Source organism: Rhincodon typus, chromosome 15 (genome assembly GCF_021869965.1).
Source record: "Rhincodon typus isolate 14 chromosome 15, sRhiTyp1.1, whole genome shotgun sequence".
NCBI lineage: Eukaryota > Metazoa > Chordata > Chondrichthyes > Orectolobiformes > Rhincodontidae > Rhincodon > Rhincodon typus.
The window spans coordinates 10,083,278-10,102,130 of NC_063346.1; positions in this window are offsets into that span (position 1 = coordinate 10,083,278).

The following is an 18,853-nucleotide window of genomic DNA, read 5'->3' on the forward strand; positions in this document are numbered from 1 at the left end:
CTTGGCCTGCTGTGTTCATCCAGCTCTACACCTTGTTATCTCAGATTTTCCAGCGTCTGCAGTTCCTACTATATCAGTACTTTTGAAGTGCAGTCTCTGTTATAATATTATAAAAAGGAAGCTAATTTGTGCACAGCAATCTCCCACAGATATTGATACATTAATGGCCAGCCAAATTATTTTTCCCAGGTGGATTGAGAGTTAAGTATTGATTAAGACAACTCCCTGCTCTTCTTCAAGAATAACGCAATGACAGATAGAGCCTTGGGTTAATGTCATATTGAAGTGATGGCACATAGAATTATGGCAAGGCGACAGCACAGATAGGAGCTGTTCAGCATGTCATACCTATGCTAGCTCTCCAAAGGAGCAAATCACCTTGCGATGCCTTTTCCCTGCATCCCTGCAAATTTTATCTCTTGCATGAATGATCCAAATTTCCTTATGACAGCCTCAATTAGTCACTCCTCTTACACATTCTCAGGAAGTCCATTCCAGATCCTAACATTCACTGAGTTTACCTCACTCTGTCATTGTTGTTTCTTCTGCCAATCACTTTACATCAGTGCTTCCTGCATGTGATGAAACTGAAGCTGTTGAGAAGCCATCTGTTTCAGTCGCAACCACATACGATTTCATGTTTCAGTGACATAGATTCTAGCTTCTTTCCAATTTGCCACTTGCACCTGTAGGACCGAACCAATGGTGAGAGTGTGGATGGTGACAGGAGATCACGTTATACAGTCATTGAATCATAGAGGTGTACAGCATGGAAACTGACCCTTCAGTCCAACTCATTCATACTGACCAGATATTCTACATTTCTAGTCCCATTTGCCTGCATTTGGCTCATTTTCCTCTAAACCCTTCCTATGCGTATTGCCATCCAGGTGCCTTTTAAATGTTGTAATTGTACCAGCCTCCTCCAATTCCTCTGGCAGCTCGTTCCATTCACGCACCACCTTCTGTGTGAAAAAGTTGCCCCGAAGTCCCTTTTAAATCATTCTCTCCTCACCTTAAACTTATGTCCTCTCATTTTGGACTCCCTTCCCTGGGGAAAAGACCTTTATTATTCATCCTATCCATGCCCCTCATGATTTTATAAACTCCTATATGGTCACCCCTCATCCTCTGACACTCCAGGGGAAAATAATCCCAACCTATTCAGCCTCTCCCTATAACTCAAACTCTCCAACCCTGGTAACATCCTTGTAAATCTTTTTTGAATCCTTTCAAGGTTCAAAACACTTTTCCTATCGCAGGGAGACCAGAACTGAATGCAATATCTGAATTTTCCTTTGATCCACTTACCCTATTCAACCCACCATGATGAAATCAGGCAATGTTCAGACTTGTGATGTGGCAAGAGAAGAAAAAAAACTAGTTGGTGTATCTTCAGCATGAAGCAAAACTCAGCAAAGAGAAAACAGGGAACAGGAAAGAGCCAATCAAGACATTTGAGCTCATTAAGATATTTTTTGTTTCCTCATCGGGTGAGTTGTCGCAATCGAAAATTCACCCAACTTGAGAAAGGAATCAAATTTCCAGCCGACTGTTTCCGAGCAACATGTATTAACATATTTTTGTCTAGTTGGTAAATCACATATTTGCCTGTCAATGTGAAACAGAGCTCCTTTTACCGTCTAAACAAAACTAAATGACCAGGAAACTGATTTTCACAGCTCCATCACTGTCACTTCCTCCATGACTCTGTTACAAAAAAAACAATCACATCCTTCTCAGGTCTAGTGTGTTTGACAGCTTATGGAAAGCGTATCAAATTATAGCTATCTTCAAAGATTGCTGAGGTTGTAATTTCATACATTCAAACATATGGCTCCACAAGATGCAAGACAAGAAAATGTACAATGGTTGCTCATTCCTGTGTTGGTGAGGATGAGCTTCATCAATGCTGCTTGATCAACTTTTACACCAAACATCAAGTGCTATCAGTTGAGTGGTACAGTGGCCCAGTGGGTATGTGGCTTAACTGGGAATCCAAAGAATTAGAGTGTATTTCCTACCTTGTAAATCTGAATTCAAACCTTAAAAGAAGATGGAGACAAAGAGGGGCCATTAAACTAACAGATTGGTGACCTCAAAACCCATGAGTACTGTTGAAAGAAGGCAGTCTTTTGACCTTATTCAATATGTTTCTACAGATTGAAGTTATTTATAAGGCCTGCATGTGGTCACATGACTACAGTGGCTACAAGAGCAAGACAGGAACTCTGTGGTGAATAAACTCTCCTCCTGAGTGCCCAAAGCCTGTCCACCATTTGTCAGGTACAAGTCAGGAGTGTGATGGAATAGTCCCCATTTGCCTGCTCCAACTACAGTCAAGAATCTCAACACCATCCAGGATGAAGCAGCTCACTTCATTGGCACCTCAGCCACTACCTTCACCACTAATGCACAGAGGCAGAAGTATGTGCCGTCGTTAAGACACACTGCAGTAACTCATGAAGCCATATTCGATAGCACCTTCCAAACAGGTAATTGCTACCACCTAGAAGGACAAAGACAGTAGATGCGTAGAAACACCACCAGCTGCAAGTTGCAAGTCACACATCCTGAATTGATCTATTCTGCTATTCTTTCATTGCCACTGGGTTAAAATCCTAAATTCCCTTCCTGTCAGCACTGCAAATGTATCAACACTTTGGGACTGCAATGATTCAAGAAGGAAGCCCACTTATTATCTTCACATGGGAAACTGTGGGATGGTCAATAAACTCTGGCCCAGCCAGTGATGAATGTATGCCATGAACAAATAAGAAAGTAATGTCATAGCACAGGTTGTGAGCTTGATCTCTCGAGTCCAATTTGTTGTCTGAGATTTTAGCATGCATGCCCTCCAACTCCAACTCACAAGTGAAATTCTTTGTCAGATGAAAAAGTTTCAGCCTAGAATTTATCTTACTAAATACAGCAATTATATTAATTGTGTAATAACAGGGTTACTGCCTGCATCGAAAGCACAGAGTAAGGAATTTCCAATACATACTTTGAGCCCATATCTTAGTATGCAATGGCATAATTTCTGAGGCAATATTCTTTTTAATTTCTAGCCCATGTTAGATAAGCCACCTCTTTCTTGCTGTAAGTGTTGTTTCTTATTTATTCCTTACAATGCTCTGAACAGCTTGTGTAATTGTGTTGGGAGAGCTCACAGTAAAGTGTAAGGTATTAACACAGCATGATTGATTGGCTTTCACAGTTGTTGAAAATCCTGTTGCTACAATCATATGTTGACACATTTGTTCTGCAGTCACCTTCAACATCCAACATGCGACAATGATTGTTTTGGTTCCATGTCACTATTTCCTTTGCCACGGGCAGGCGATGTGAATTTAACTGTAGCACAGCCTGCAAGGATATCTACTAAATCCTGTGAAAGATCTGCACAGCCCAGCGCAGCCTGTCTCTGCATTATATGTATCTCCCAGTCTGCCATATTGTTCATGCTAATTGGGGGGAGGAAGCCAAGTTTAGTGGGTTCAATAAGTCAACATATTTCTGGTACTAAATAAAAACCAAAAGAACTGCGGACACTGTAAATCAGAAAGAAAACAATAACAGAAGTTGCTGGAAAAGCTTCTGAGGAAGGGTCACCAGACCCGAAATGTTAACTTTGATTTCTCTTCACAGATGCTGCCAGACTTGCTGAGCTTTTCCAGCAAATTCTGGTTTTGTTTCATGTTTACATTTCTGATACACCAGCCAATTTGGGAATATCAGAAGTTTGAGTATATTACTGAGCCTCTCAAGCCTGTTCCACCATTCAGTTAGATATGTTATGAAAAAGAATCCCACTGGACTCGAAACGTTAACTCTGTTTCTATCTCCTCAGATGATGCCAGACCTGCTGAATTTCTCCAGCAGTTTTTGTCTTTGTTTCAATTAGATCATGTTTAATTGTTACGATAATTCCATTTACTTACCTTGATATACTAACCAAACAAAAATCTATTGCTTTTCAGTTTTAAAATTTTTGCTTGTCTATCACCTAAATGTATTGGGAGGAGAGAGTTCCAGGTGTCAACCGTACTCTTGGTGTGAAGAAATGATTCCTGATAACTCCAGGAAATAACTCCACCTATCTGCTCCTCTATCCACATTCTTTCATCGCCTCCCCCTCTCTCTATTTATTTCAGATCCCCCTTCCCCTCCCCCATTTCTGAAGAAGGGTCCAGACCCGAAACTTCAGCTTTCCTGCTTCTCTGATGCTGCCTGGCCTGCTGTGTTCATTCAATTCTACACCTTGTTATCTCAGACTACAGCATCGGCAGTTCCTGATATCTCTAACTCCAGAAAATGAACTGTTTCTAATTTTCAGGATATATCCCTTTGTTCTGGACTCTGTCTCACTAGAGGAAATAGTTTTTCTCTAGACAGCACCCAGGTTATGAATGGGTTCCATTCCTAGGTACATTCATAAGCCAATTTTGATGCAAGTTGAACACGATGCAATACAATATTAAATATCCATTCATAAATACAGGTTTTCCTGTTGAATCCTTAAATTAATGGTAATATGGAATCTCATTTGTAAGCATAAGCGTTCCTAAGTCAGTGTTGGTAAATCAGGGGCCCACTGTATTTACCCTGTCAATTATTTTATCCTAAACAACTCGCTGTATCGGACCAGGCTGCATCTTCAAGCTCTTTGCTTGCTGTCACAGCACTCACTCACTCTCAGCCTACCCGGATGCTCACAAAATCACTACCTTGCCTTTTTGAACTTTGCCCCCTTAGCCAGAGATACCAGGCTCACAGTACTGCTGTGTTGCCTTGCCATTTAATTCAGACAGAAGCCAGGAATGTTGTGATGGTTGTCAATGGTAATCAGTCAAGGGAATAGCATTCGCTCAAGGCAAGTCAAAGGCAGATTTCAATGCCAGTGTAGAGACTTGGACATGCTCAGTCAGTCACTCAGGGCTTTCAGAGACAGGATCCTTTCCTCATAAGGGGTGAGGAATCAAATATTGGGCAGTTCACCACCCATCTTGACACTTGGCTGTTTTCCTCCTAGAATAAGAGGTACAAGGTATTAAAGGACAGATATCACAGGACAGGAATTAAATGAGATGAAAGAGGATGGCACAGCTGTTATTTGTGGTGCTGCTGTGAGGTGCACCGAGGGAGTGAGTCGGCAGTGCAGAGTTAGAGGCTTTGAGGTGGGACTGTGTAAGAATAAGTGAGGCACGATGTCATAGGCTATAAGTGAGAGTGGTAGAGCATTAGGGGAAGTGAGTACAGTAGCAGAATTAGAGTAGGCATGACCACTCAATTTTGCACTAACTCTGTCAACTAAAGCTGATGGTCTTGTTGGGTGTATTCCCTAGTGGTTTCAATGCATGAGTTCTTAACTTCAAAACCCTGACCTCCACGCCCCCACCATTGGTTATCCAACTCTTCCTCTCTTGATCTTCCTATGACATTCTGAATGTAAACAGGTTCCTCATTATCTGCTCAAAAGGTTCTTAATATTCAATCAAATATCCTTCCATCTCTCATCCTCAATCCTAAATAGCCTTATACCTCGTGAATGATAATGCCTTATGAGAAGAAACATAGAAAATAGGAACAGGAGTAGGCCGTTCAGCCCTTCAAGCCTGCTACACCGCACAATATGATCATGGCTGATCATCCAACTCAGTGCCTTGTCCCCCTTTCACCCAATACCGTTTGATCCCTTTAGCCCTAAGAACTATATCTAACTCCTTCTTGAAAGTATACAACGTTTTGGCCTCAATCATTTTCTGTGGCACAGAATTCCACAGGCTCACCACTCTCTGGGTAAAGAAATTTCCCCTCATCTCACTCCTAAATGGCTTCCCCTGCATCCTTAGACTACAATCCCCAGCTCTGAATTTCCTGATCACCTGGAACATCCTTCCTGTGTGTACACTGTCAAATTCTATTAGCATTTATAGGTTTCTATGAGAATCCCCTCATGTTTCTAAACTCTAATGAATATAGTCCCAGCTGATCCAGTTTCTCTACATACGTCAGTCCTGCCATCCCAGTCATCAGTGTGGTGAACCTTTGTGCAGTCTCTCCTTAGCTAGAAAATCCTTCATCAGAAAAGGAGAATAAAGCTGTCTCCAGTACTCCAGATGTGGTCTCACCAAGGCCCTGTACAATTGCAGCAAAACACCCCTACTCCTGTACTCGAGTCCTCTTGCTATAAAGGCCAACATACCATTTGCTTTCTTCACCTCATGCTGCCCCTGCATTCTTACTTTAAGTGACTGGTGTACAAGGACACCCAGGTCACATTCCTCCTCCCCCTTTTCTCAATCGACCACCATTCAGATAATAATCTGCCTTCCTGTCTTTGCTTCCAAAGAAGATAACTTCATTTTTATCCACATTATCCATGATCAACTCGAATTTGCCACTCATTCAACTTGTCCAAACCACATTGAAGTACGTCTGCACCCTCCTTGTAGATCACCCTCCCACCAGATTTCTGTCCTCTGTAAACTTGGAGATTTTACATTTGGTTCCTGTGCCTATATCATTAATATATAGTGTGAATAGCGGGGTCAAAGTACTGAGTCCTGTGATACTCCACTAGTCACTGCCTGCAACTCAGTAAAATACCCAGCTGTTGTTTGTTTCCTGCTTGCTGACCAGCTCTCTATCCATGTCAGTGCACTACCCCAATCCCATCCCATACGCTTTAATTTTACATTGTAATGTCTTATGTGGGACATTACTGAAAGCCTTCTGAAATCCCATGTAAACCACATCCACTGGCAGTATCAAAGACGGTATGGTAACTCACAGCAGGTTCAATTCCAACTTCAGGAGACTGTCTGTGTGGAGTTTGCATGTTCTCCTGTGTTTATGTGGGTTTCCTCCGGGTACTCCGGTTTCCTCCCACAGTCCAAAGATGTGCAGTTTAGGTGGATTGGCCATGTTAAATTACCGATAGTGTCCAGGGATGTGCAGGCGAGATGGATTAGTCATGGGAAATGTAAGGTTACAGGGATAGGGTTGGGAGTTGGGTCTGGATGGGATGCTGTTTGGTGGGTTGGTGTGGACTTGATGGGCCGAATGGTCTGATTCGATACTGTAGGGATTCTATTCTATTCACTGCTACCGCCTTATCAACTCTTCTGGTTACATCCTCAAAAAAATTATAATAGATACGTCAAGCATGATTTCACTTCTGTAAATCCATAATAATGTGTTTCAACGACTGTGCTATTAAATTCCTGAGATCGGAATTGAACATTTTTCCCACATTGATGTCAGTCTAGCTGGTCTATAATTCCCTGTGTTGGCTAGTTCGTTCTTAAACAAGTTGGACCAGAATGTTACGAATAAATTGGCCCATCTGTCAAATCAATATGAACACAAGCCAGTACCAATGCAAAACAGTTCCAACTTTGTAAGAAAATAAGTTACAGTAACCTTTAATACTAAACATACTATCTCTAATCCTATTTGGTCCCTTAAGATTAAAATACTTCCTGAGTGTCTTGTCGATTTACGCAGTCACTCTCTCTCTTTCTCTCTCTCTCTCTGGCTCTGTCTCTGGGTCTGTGAAGCTGCTTTCTTCCTCTCTCTCTCTGATGGTCAGCTGGTGTCTGCCTGTTGCCATGCTGGTCTCCTCGGAAGATCTCAGAAGATTCCAAGGGAGGTTTCAAAGATTCCAAAAGAGAGCTCTGCAGGTGAACCTTATTTTGATGCCTTTTACATGGTTTCCTAGAAATTTTTATAGGCTTGACTAATTAGGAAGATAGACCTAATAGTTTGAAACAGTATCAGTCTTTTGGAAGGCATTTTGCTGTTAGTTTCTTTGTGTAGCAGGACCCAATGCCTTTCTGTCTGGGCCTTCTTTTGTTTCGTGGATTTGTTGGGGGTGTCTGTCCAAAATAACATTGTCTTTTACATTATGCTAATGTAGTTAGTACCTGGTTGCTGTGTTTGCACTGTATCTGGTATGTGGGTTTTTGTGATTTCAGAGTTATAGTTGGCCAATGTATCCAACATCTCTCGCTGTTTAGCCAAGTTAGTAATCTATCTGTGGTTTAGTAGTCAGGAGGCTGTTACACCTGTCTTCTCTCTACCTCCTTTTTTTTTAAATAGATTGACTACATTAGCTACTCTCCAATCCATACGAACTGTTCCCGACTCTATAGAATCTTGGAAGATCACCCTCCACTTTGTCATAAGTACCATGGGATGTAAACGATCAGATCCATGAGATTTCCCTTCTAATACTGATTCCCTTCAGCTCCACTCTCTCATTAGACCCTGTGCTCCCTACCAGTTTTGGGTGTTATTTGTGTCCTCCTTTGTGAAGGCAGAATTAAAATATATATTTAATTGGTCTGCCATCTCTTTGTTCCCGATTATAAGTCACCCAGCTTCTGACTTTAAGAGACCTACTTTTATCTTCTCTAATGCTTTTCTCTTCACACACACATAGAAGATCTTACAATCAGTTTTGTGTGTTCCCCGCAAGCTTACTCTCGTACTCTATTTCCTGCTCCTACTCAATCCTTTTATCCTCTTTTTCTGAAGTCTAAACGGCTCATAATCCTCAGGTTTGCTGCTTTATTTTGCTGATTTGTATTCCCTTTTCCTTGGATCTAATACTATCCATAATTTCACCTGTTAGCCCAGGTCCAGGTCACCTTTCCTATTTTACTTTGAAATGAACAATTAAATTAAACCAAAGAACTGCAGATGCTGGAAATCTGTACCCAAAACAGAAATTGAAAGGGAGACTCAGCAGATCTGGCAGCATCTGTGGAAAGAAAGCAGAGTTTACATTTCAGGTCCAGTGACCCTTCTTCAGAACTGAGGAATGAACAATTGTTTCAGTGCCTCCATGCTCTCTTTAAATGTTTGCCAGAAGAGCTACTTTCTAGTGTTACAATTGCTAGGCTGGCCCGTTGATGGTCAGAACTTTGTTTTCAATCCCTCGAAACTTTACAATCCCAGAAGGTTCTCAGCCCTGGACAAATATTTGTTAAGAGCATAATCATTCCTGCTCAATAACAAAATTTCTCAAGCTTTCTACAGCACTCATTCTGCATTATATCCATGAAAATACAGAAAAAAAGGTGTTCATTTCAATAGATATTTCCCCAGTCAACCTATTCAGAGATGGTGTTACAAACTTCTGGAGAAAGTGGGACTTGAATCCTGGCTCAAATGTAGAGATGCTATCACTGCTCCACACAAGCCATTGTGTTTATCCTTCTATTCTTAACCTGTAGTTTCTTATCTTAGTGTTCTAGAACACTGAATATCACTATCTGAGAAATAAGGAAGGATTGAACCCGGGATCACAGAGAATTAACTTTTCATTCCTCGTGGGATGAGTTTCAAGTGGAATATAAATGTGTTGGAAAGATTGCCCAGAAAACTTGAACAGAAAGCAGAGGGTACGGCATGGTCCGACAATGACTGCATTTACAGTGAACTACAAGATTAAACAATATTAACTTACAATACTTGAGAGTCAGTTTGTAGCAGCCAGGATAAAACAAGCGTGGCAAATGCAGTTCCTTAATGCCATCCCATTATAATAGTTAATCCAAGCAATTTGGCGGAGTTAGTTAGGACTTGATGAGTGTGGAGTAGCGAATGTGCCAGGGCTTAGGTCACGATGGATGCATAGCGTAAAGGTCACTCCCCTTACATTCTTCCCCCTTTGCCATAACTCTTGCGCCATGTGCTGAGGGATAGTCGATTCAGCGAGCAGGTGAAAGGAAGAGAAATGATGCAAGCAAAGAATTCCCTCTCCCACTGCCTGAAGGGTCCAAATGTAACTGTTTATTTGATTCTGAAGAGGATGGAAGCCACAGGACATTTAGAAAATGTTAATGGGGTTTGTTTTTCTTTTGGTTGTTAATGGATGACTGGTAGAATTCAAATTATTATTATTTTTTAAATGACAAACACAAAGCAATTTAAAGAACAATTACCCTAAATTACAAGCAGTTCTTTGGTTTTGCTATATTAATCTTTACATTAGCTTTCTGCCAATAGTGATGTTTTTCTTGGATTGAGAATGGCCCCATAGTTTCTCCCAAACGTTGCTTAGTTCTCAGGCTTTCTCACATTTCCATATTGAAATATACCAGAGATTTTCCATTATTGGGGACTTTAGAATTTTACTTCCCAGTCTACCTCACAGCCCTGTTATTTGGCCAATACCCAATTCCTTCTACCTGTAATTATTTGGCACACTGTATTTAAGATTTGGGGAACTACTTTACCATGTATAAAGGAAAAAAAATGTAGGGTTTCGGGAAAAGGCTGGGAATGGGACTAACTGTGTTGCTCTTCAAAAGAACCAGTACAGAAGAGATGGGCTGAATGTCTCTCTTCCCTGCTGTACTATTGTATGATTTTACAATTTTGTGTGTTTGCGGCACAAGGCACAGAGCATGAGCCTGTAACCCCCTCTATGTAAAGGTTAGTAATGTTTGCTATGGGAGAAACTGGCAAGTTTGTAAGTAACCAGATTTCACTGAATTTCCAGCACAGAAGGAGGCCATTTGGCCCAACATTTTTTGTTAGCTCTCAAATTACAGCCTCACCTTTGCCAGCCTCCTACCTTGTCTTTGTAACCCCGCACATTGATTGAACCTGCCTCCACCACAGTGTCATGCAGTGCATTCCAGACCTTAATTATGTGCTGTGTGAATAGATTTGTCCGCATAAAACTCTTTCTTCTTTTACGAATTACTTCAAATCTGTGCCCTCTCGTTCATGCTCCTTTCATGAGTGGGAACATTTTCTCCCTACTTACTTTGTTCAGACCTCTCACAACTTTGCATTCTTCACACAGATCTTGTAGATCTCTTCTCTAAGGGGAACACCCTCATTGCTGCAATCCATCTTCATAACTGAAATTCCTTATGCCTCAAGCCACTTCCATAAACCACTTCTGCACGCTCCCCAAAGCCTTCTCATTCTTCCTAAAGTGCCAGGCACCCAGAATTGGATGTAACACTAAAGCTGAGGCTGAACTGGTGCCTAATATGTGTTCAAAGATCTGAAATAATTGACGAAACACCAGGGGGGACATCAGGAGGCACAATTTCACACAGAGGATTATGTTACAAGGTTGTTTTTTATTTAATAATGCTTGGAAGATTTACATTTTCAAGGATTGTGGGGGAAAAAGGCATTTATTTCAAGTTTTGTGGACATACCTGGTCTTGTTTCTTTGAAAGAGGTTACTGAACATTTACGACGGAGAGAGTTTCTTGAAAAGGCTGCCTAGAAATCATATAACTGGTGATAACTCCTCTGCTTGCCGCTTGATGCTGCTGGGAGCTGTTCTCAACACTGATTGGCCTGGAGAAGGTTATTGTTTTATCTGATTGAGTTATAGGGAAGTCTGCAAAGAAGCAATTGAGTTGAAGGAAAGTTTGTACAAGCTGATCGTTCCCATTTCTGGGAATAAAATCCTCTGCAGTGTTCAGGGAGGGACTCATTTATTCTTTGGCAAGAGCGACTGGAGGAACAACTCAAGACAATATCGGCCGAGCAGGCTGTGTCAGCAAGATTTTGGGGAGGCAATGGCCTAGTGGTATTATCGCTAGACTATTAATCCAAAAAATCAGCTAATGTTCTGGGGACCCAGGTTCAAATCCCACCATGGCAGATGGTGGAATTTGAATTCAATAGCTTAAAAAAAAGTCTGGAATTAAGAATCTACTGATGCCCATGAAATCATTGCTGATTGTCAGGAAAACCCATCTGGTTCACTAATGTCCTGCAGGGAAGGAAATCTGCCTCCCTCACCTGGTCCGGCCTACATATGATTCCAGACCCACAGCAATGTGGTCGACTCTCAATTGCCCTCTGAAATGGCCAAGCAAGCCACTCTGTTGTACCAATCGCTACAAAGTCTGAAAGAAATGAAGCCGGATGGGTCACCTGGCATTGACCTAGGCATGGGAAAAGACAACAGCAGAAACAGCCCTGTCGACCATGCAGAGTCCTCCTCACTAACATCGGGGGGTTAGTGCCAAAATTGGGAGAGCTGTCTCACAGACTAGTTAAGCAACAGCCTGACATAGTCACACTTACAGAATCATACCTTACAGACAATGTCCCAGACACCACCATCACCGTCCCTGGATATGCCCTGTCCCACTGGCAGGACAGGCCCAGCAGAGCGGGTGGCACAGTGGAATACAGTTGGGAGGGAGTTACCCTGGGAGTCCTCAACATTGACTCTGGACCCCATTGGCAAGGAAAACTCTTACTGGTTACCATGTACCGTCCTTCCTCAGCTGATGGATTAATACTCCTCCATGTTGAATAACACTTAGAGGAAGCAGTGAGGATGGTAAAGGCACAAAATGTACTCTGGGTGAGGGATTTCAATGTCCTCCACCAAGAGTAGCTTGGTAGCAGTACTACTGATCGAGCTAGTCGGGTCCTAAAGGACATCGCTGCTAGACTGGGTCTGCGGCAGGTGGTGAGGGAACCAACAAGAGGGTAAAACATACTTGACCTCATCCTTACCAATCTGCCAGCTGCAGTTGCATCTGTCTGTGACAGTATTGGTAAGAGTGACAATCACACAGTCTTGTGGAGATGAAGTCCCGCCTTCACATTGAGAATACCCTCCATCGTGTTGTGTAGCACTATCACCGTGCTAAATGCAGCAGACTTCGCACAGATTTAGCAACTCAAGACTGGGCATCCATGAGGCACTGTGGGCCATCAACAGCAGCAGAATTGTACTCCAGCGCAATCTGTAACCTCATGGCCCATCATATCCCCCACTCAACCATTACCATCAAGCCAGGGGATCAACCCTGGTTCAATGGAGAGTGCAGGAGGGCATGCCAGGAGCAGCACCAGGCATAGCTGAAGATGAGGTATCAACCTGGTGAAGCCACCAAACAGGACGACTTGCGTGCCAATGAGCGAAAGCAGTAAATCTTACAGAGAGCTAAGTGATCCCACAACCAACGGATCAGATCTAAGCTCTGCAGTCCTCCCACATCCAGTTGTGAATGGTGGTGGACAATTAAACAACTCACTGGAGGAGGAGTCTCCACAAATATCCCCATCCTCAATGATGGGAGAGCCCAGCACATCAGTGCAAAAGATAAAGCTGAAGTATTTGCAGCAATCTACAACCGGAAGTGCTGAGTGGATGATCCATCTTGGCCTCCTCCAGTGGTCCCCAGCATTACAGATACCAGTCTTCAGCCAATTCGATTCACTCCACATGATATCAAGCAACGGTTGGAGAGACTGGATACTGCAATGGCTGGATACTGCAACATTCTGGCAATAGTAATGAAGACTTGTACTCCAGAACTTACCTCACCCCTAGCCAAGCTGTTCCAGTACAGTTACAACACTGGTATCTACCCGGCAGTGTGGGAAATTGCCCAAATATGTCCTGTACGCAAAAAGCAGGACAAATTCAACCCGGCCAATTATCACCCAATCACTCTAGTCTCAATTATCAGTAAAGTGATGGAAGGTGTCATCAACAGTGCTATCAAGCAACACCTGCTCAGAAATAACCTGCTCAGTGACGCCCGGTTTGGCCAGGGCTACTCAGCCCCTAACCTCATTCTAGCCTCGGTTCAAACATGGACAAAAGAGCTGAATTCCATAGATGAGATGAGAGTGACAGCCCTTGATATCAAGGCTGCATTCGACTGAACGTGACATCAAGGAGCCCCAGCAAAACTGGAATCAATGGGTAGCAGGCAAACTCTCTGGTGGTTGGAGTCATACCTTACACAAAGGAAGATGGCCATCATTGTTGGAAGTCAATCATCTCAGCTCCAGGACATCTCTGCAGGAGTTCCTCAGAGTAGTGTCCTAGGCCCAGCCATCTGTAGCTGCTTCATCTATGACCTTCCCTCCATCATTAGGTCAGAAATGGGTCGTTCGCCAATGATTCCACAATGTTCGGTACCATTCGTGACTCCTCAGATACTGAAGCAGTCCGTGTCCAAATGCAACAAGATCTGGACAATATCCAGGCTTGGGCTGACAAGTGGCAAGTGACATTCGCACCACACAAATGCCAGGCTATGACCATCACCAATAAGAGACAATCTAACCACCGTCCCTTGACATTCAACATCCTGGGAGTTACCTTTGACCAGAAACTCAACTGGACTCACCACATTAACACAGTGGCTACAAAAGCAGGTCAGAAGCTGGGAATACTGCAGCCAGTAACTCACCTCCTGTCTCCCCAAACCCTGTCCACTATCTACAAGGCACAAGTCAGGAGTGTGATGGAATACTCCCCATTTGCCTGGATGTGGGCATCCCCAACAGCACACAAGAAGCTTGACACCATCCAGGACAAAGCAGCCTGCTTGATTGGCACCACAGCCACAAGCATCCACTCCCTCCACCACCCACGCTCAGTAGCAGCAGTGTGTACTATCTACGAGGTGCGTTGCAGAAATTCACCAAAGATCCTCAGGCAGCACCTTCCAAACCCATGACCACTTCCATCTAGAAGGACAAGGGGAGCAGATACATGGGAACACCACCATCTCCAAGTTCTCCTCCAAGTCACTCACCATCCTGACTTGGAAATATGTCACCGTTCCTTCACTGTCGCTGGGTTACAATCCTAGAATTCCCTCCCTAATAGCATTGTGGGTCAACCCACAGCAGGTGGACTGCAGTGGTTCAAGAAGGCAGCTCACCACCACCTTCTCAAGGGCAACTAGGGATGGGCAAGAAATGCTGGCCAGCCAACGACACCCACATCCCACAAATGAATAGAAAAATAAAGTTCAGACACAAATGTACGCAAATAGTAAATTGACCACACAGGCCAAACATCAAAGCAACCGACTCCAGAACATTCTACTTTATTGTTTTGCCTTGAGGAATAAACCATTGGCCAAAGTATTTTTTGTTTTAAGAAAGCCAATCCTTGCAGAGAAATCCATATTGTTTTTCTTCCTGAATAGAGTATGCGCCTGCAATTTTGTTCATTTTGTAGGATATTTGGAGGGATAAGGATTTATACATCTTAATTGCTAACTATGTATGTTAACAAATTATTGCAGAGAGTCATACATCACACAAACAGACCTTTCAGTCCATTTATCTATACCAACCAGGTTTTCCAAACTAAACTTGTCCTATTTGCATTCGGTCTATATCCCTCTAAACATTTCCTATTCATGTACATCTTTTAAATGTTGTAACTGTATCTGCATCAACCACTTCCTCTGGCAGTTCATTCCACATACGAACCATCCTGTGTGAAAAAGTTGCCCTTTAGGTCCATTTTAAGTCTTTCTCCTCTCACCTCAAAATTATGTCTTCTAGTTTTGAAATCCCCCATGTTAGTAAAAGATATTTGCTATTCACCTTATCTCTCAGGGTAACTAGAATTGGCCTCACCAGAGTGGCCTCTAGTTTTGGATTTCTCTACCCTGGGGAAGAGACCTTTGCTATTCACCTCATCTGTCATCCTCATGATTTTATAAACCTCTCTCATGGGTAGTCCAATCACTGTGTGCAAAAGATACTGTCTGAAGAGTGAGTACAAGATTTATTGACTCACTGGATTGGCTGTTAATGCTTTCAGCAAGTCAATTTTAAATTGGGCTGTAAAAGGTGCAGGGATCTTGAGATGCCCTCTTGATGTTGTTTCCATGCAAAATCTGTGTTCAGTAAGTTTTGTTTTGATAATAAACCCACAGTTGTGTTCATTAAGAAACCTAGGTATTAGATGCTTTTGTTTAAAATCTGATATACGTAAAATAAAGTATTACTGAAAAAGGACATGTTTTGTTGAAGTTTTTCATCTATGGCTCATCAGGACAATTCACAGGAATACAAACATTGGGGAAAAAACATAATATTTATACTGTAGATGACACCCATTTACTGGTTCAGTTCTCAGGACTCAGACCAATCAGTCAACCTTCCTGGTTTGAAATCTAAGCACAGCCTAGCAGTTATCGATTAATCATTACCAACTGCTGCTTTCTCTGACAATGCCTCGAGCAATCAGAATCTGCTTGCCAACCAATCAGCAGCCTCCTTTTTTACAGCATAAATGTTAGATTTTGCTTTTATTGATATTCTTGCAAATTGTCCTGATGGGTGCAAGGAAGAAAGCTTTGAGAATAGGTATCTTTTGACAACGATACTCAAGTTTTAAACAATCAGAGGACTATAAAGTATTTAATTGTTCATAGATAACAAGGTGTAGGGCTGGATGAACACAGCAGGCCAAGCAGCATCATAGGAGCAGGAAGGCTGACGTTTCGGGCCTAGACCCTTCATCAGAAAATCATCCAGCTCTACATCTTGTTATCTCAGATTCTCCAGCATCTGCAGTTCCTACTATCTCTATTTAATCCGTTTATGGTGTGACCCGTGAGGAATGTTGGGGACAAGAGTGACATTGCAGTCCTCAATAACAACGATTAAGATTTTGAGTATGCTATCTCAATGAGATTCCACAGGGCACTTGTCCTTACCAGTGGGCCTGAAGGTCTGGACACAGAATGTGTCACAAAATGTCAAAACTCTTAAAAAGGAAGTCAAACATGGATTTTCAAGGAAAGATATTGCCGGGACTGGAGGATTTGAGTTAAAGGGAGAGGCTAACATGTTGTACTGTAGTGTCTGTTTCCATATTGTATGACTCTATAAACAACTTGTAGAGTTATGAGGAAATGATGAGGGACTAAATTAGACATCATACTCAAAGGGCTGGCTCAGACTTAACCAGCCAATGAAGCCGAGGAAGAAGTTATGAATTGGTTAACACAGCTACAGATTGCAAAGTTTGATTGCTGACATTAAGAAAGGTGGTAATAATGGGCCACTGAAAACACAAGAATTCAGGGACAGGAGAAGGACATTCAGCCCTTCAAGCATGTACTACCACTCAGCTAGAGTATGACTGATCTGCAGCTTAAGTCCATCTGCTTTCCTGGTTTCTGTGTACCTTAATAGATTACCTAGCAATTATATATCTATCTCAGTTTTGGAATTTTCAATAGTTCTTGACAGCTTTTCACCAAACCACAAACTTGTTAAGGTACAGAGGAGACCATTCGACCCCCTTTTGGGGACGATATTGTAGATTTTTATTCTCCTTTGTGTGAAGAAGTTCTTTCTGACTTCACCCTCAGACAACCTCACTGCAATTTGAATGTTATATTCTGTATGCACCCACCACAGGAACTAGTTTCACTCCATTGACCTGATGGACCCCATTTAATGATCGCATTAAAGATCATCTCGGGACCTTTTATTTCCGGGGTAGTCCATCAAGAATTGTTGGAGGTTTGCTATTGACCTCAAAGTGTAACAACTCCTCTGGGAAATGGATATCAGTCACTCACACTCAAACACTCACTCACTCACAAACTCACTCACACATTTGCTCACACACTCTCTCACCCACAGTCACACTCTTACACATTCTCAGACAAACACACACTCACTTACATACACACACACACACACACACAAGGAATGGTCAACTGGTGAGGTGCCATTGAGGTCCCAATATCCTGCAAGTGGAGATAAGGGAACAAAAAACCGTTGAAAAGCTGCAGATTTCCAAGCCAGACTGTCAATCCTCAGCCGGTAAATCTTTTAAGCCATGCTAAATCTTGTGCAATCACTAGGTCTGTTTGCAGATGGCAAGGCACTGCGACCATTCAGTGGAACTGGTGAAGAGACGGCCTCGTCTGTTCATCCAAAAAGCCTGCAGCTATGAGCACCTCAATGCAGGGGTTATCAGAAGGCTGAGTCACAACCATATTTCACACTCAAAAGAAACACGTACAAATAGCTCATTTCTGTTACTTGAGCTTGTTCGGGAATTTTTAAAATCTCCTTCTTGCATTTTTATGTATGTTCTCTGTGTCCCCTTGGAAGGGAAAGTATGTTTGAAGGTAATAAAGCACAGAAGGAGGCTGAAATTAAACAGAGAACTGCAGATGCTGGAGATCTGAAACCAAAGCAAAAATTGCTTGAGAAACTCAAAAGGTCTGGAGAGAGAAAGCAGAATTAGAAACATAGAAACATAGAAGATAGGAGCAGGAGGAGGCCATTCGGCCCTTCGAGCCTGCTCTGCCATTCATCACGATCATGGCTGATTGTCCAACTCAATAGCCTAATCCAGCTTTCTCCCCATAACCTTTGATCCCATCCATCCCAAGCTCTCTATCTAGTCGCTTCTTGAATCATTCAATGTTTTGGCATCAACTGCTTCCTATGGTAATGAATTCCACAGACTTACCACTCCTTGGGTGAAGGAATGTCTCTCATCTCCATCCTGAATCATCTATCCCAAATCCTCATACTGTGACCCCTGGTTCTGGACACAACCACCATTGGGGATTAATGCTTCTAGTCTCTTCAGAAGGAGAGAGATAGTAGGAACTGCAGATGCTGGAGAATCTGAGATAACAAGGTGTACAGCTCAATGAACACAGCAGGCTAAGCAGCATCAGGGGAGCAGGAAGGCTGACGTTTTGGGCCTAGACCCTTCTTCTTCAGAAGGAAGCTGCTTGGCTCCTCACATTGGTACCTGGTCATTGAAACAGCTTTCCAATGAATACTTCACACTTTCACCATTTTAACAGGTTAACCAGCTCCTTTTTGAATGCTACAATTGAATTAACCTCTCAAGCAATGCATTCCATGTCATCACTACTTGCTATATTAAGTGAAGGTCACCTCAGCTCTCCCTCAGTGCTTTTGTCAATTGCCTCGATCATTCGTCTGGCTCTGTCAGTGGGAAACAGTTTCTCCTCATTTGCTGAAGACAGGATTTTGCCTTTGGGCTTCTTAACCCCGTTATCAGGAAGAAAGATGGGCTAGAGTACTG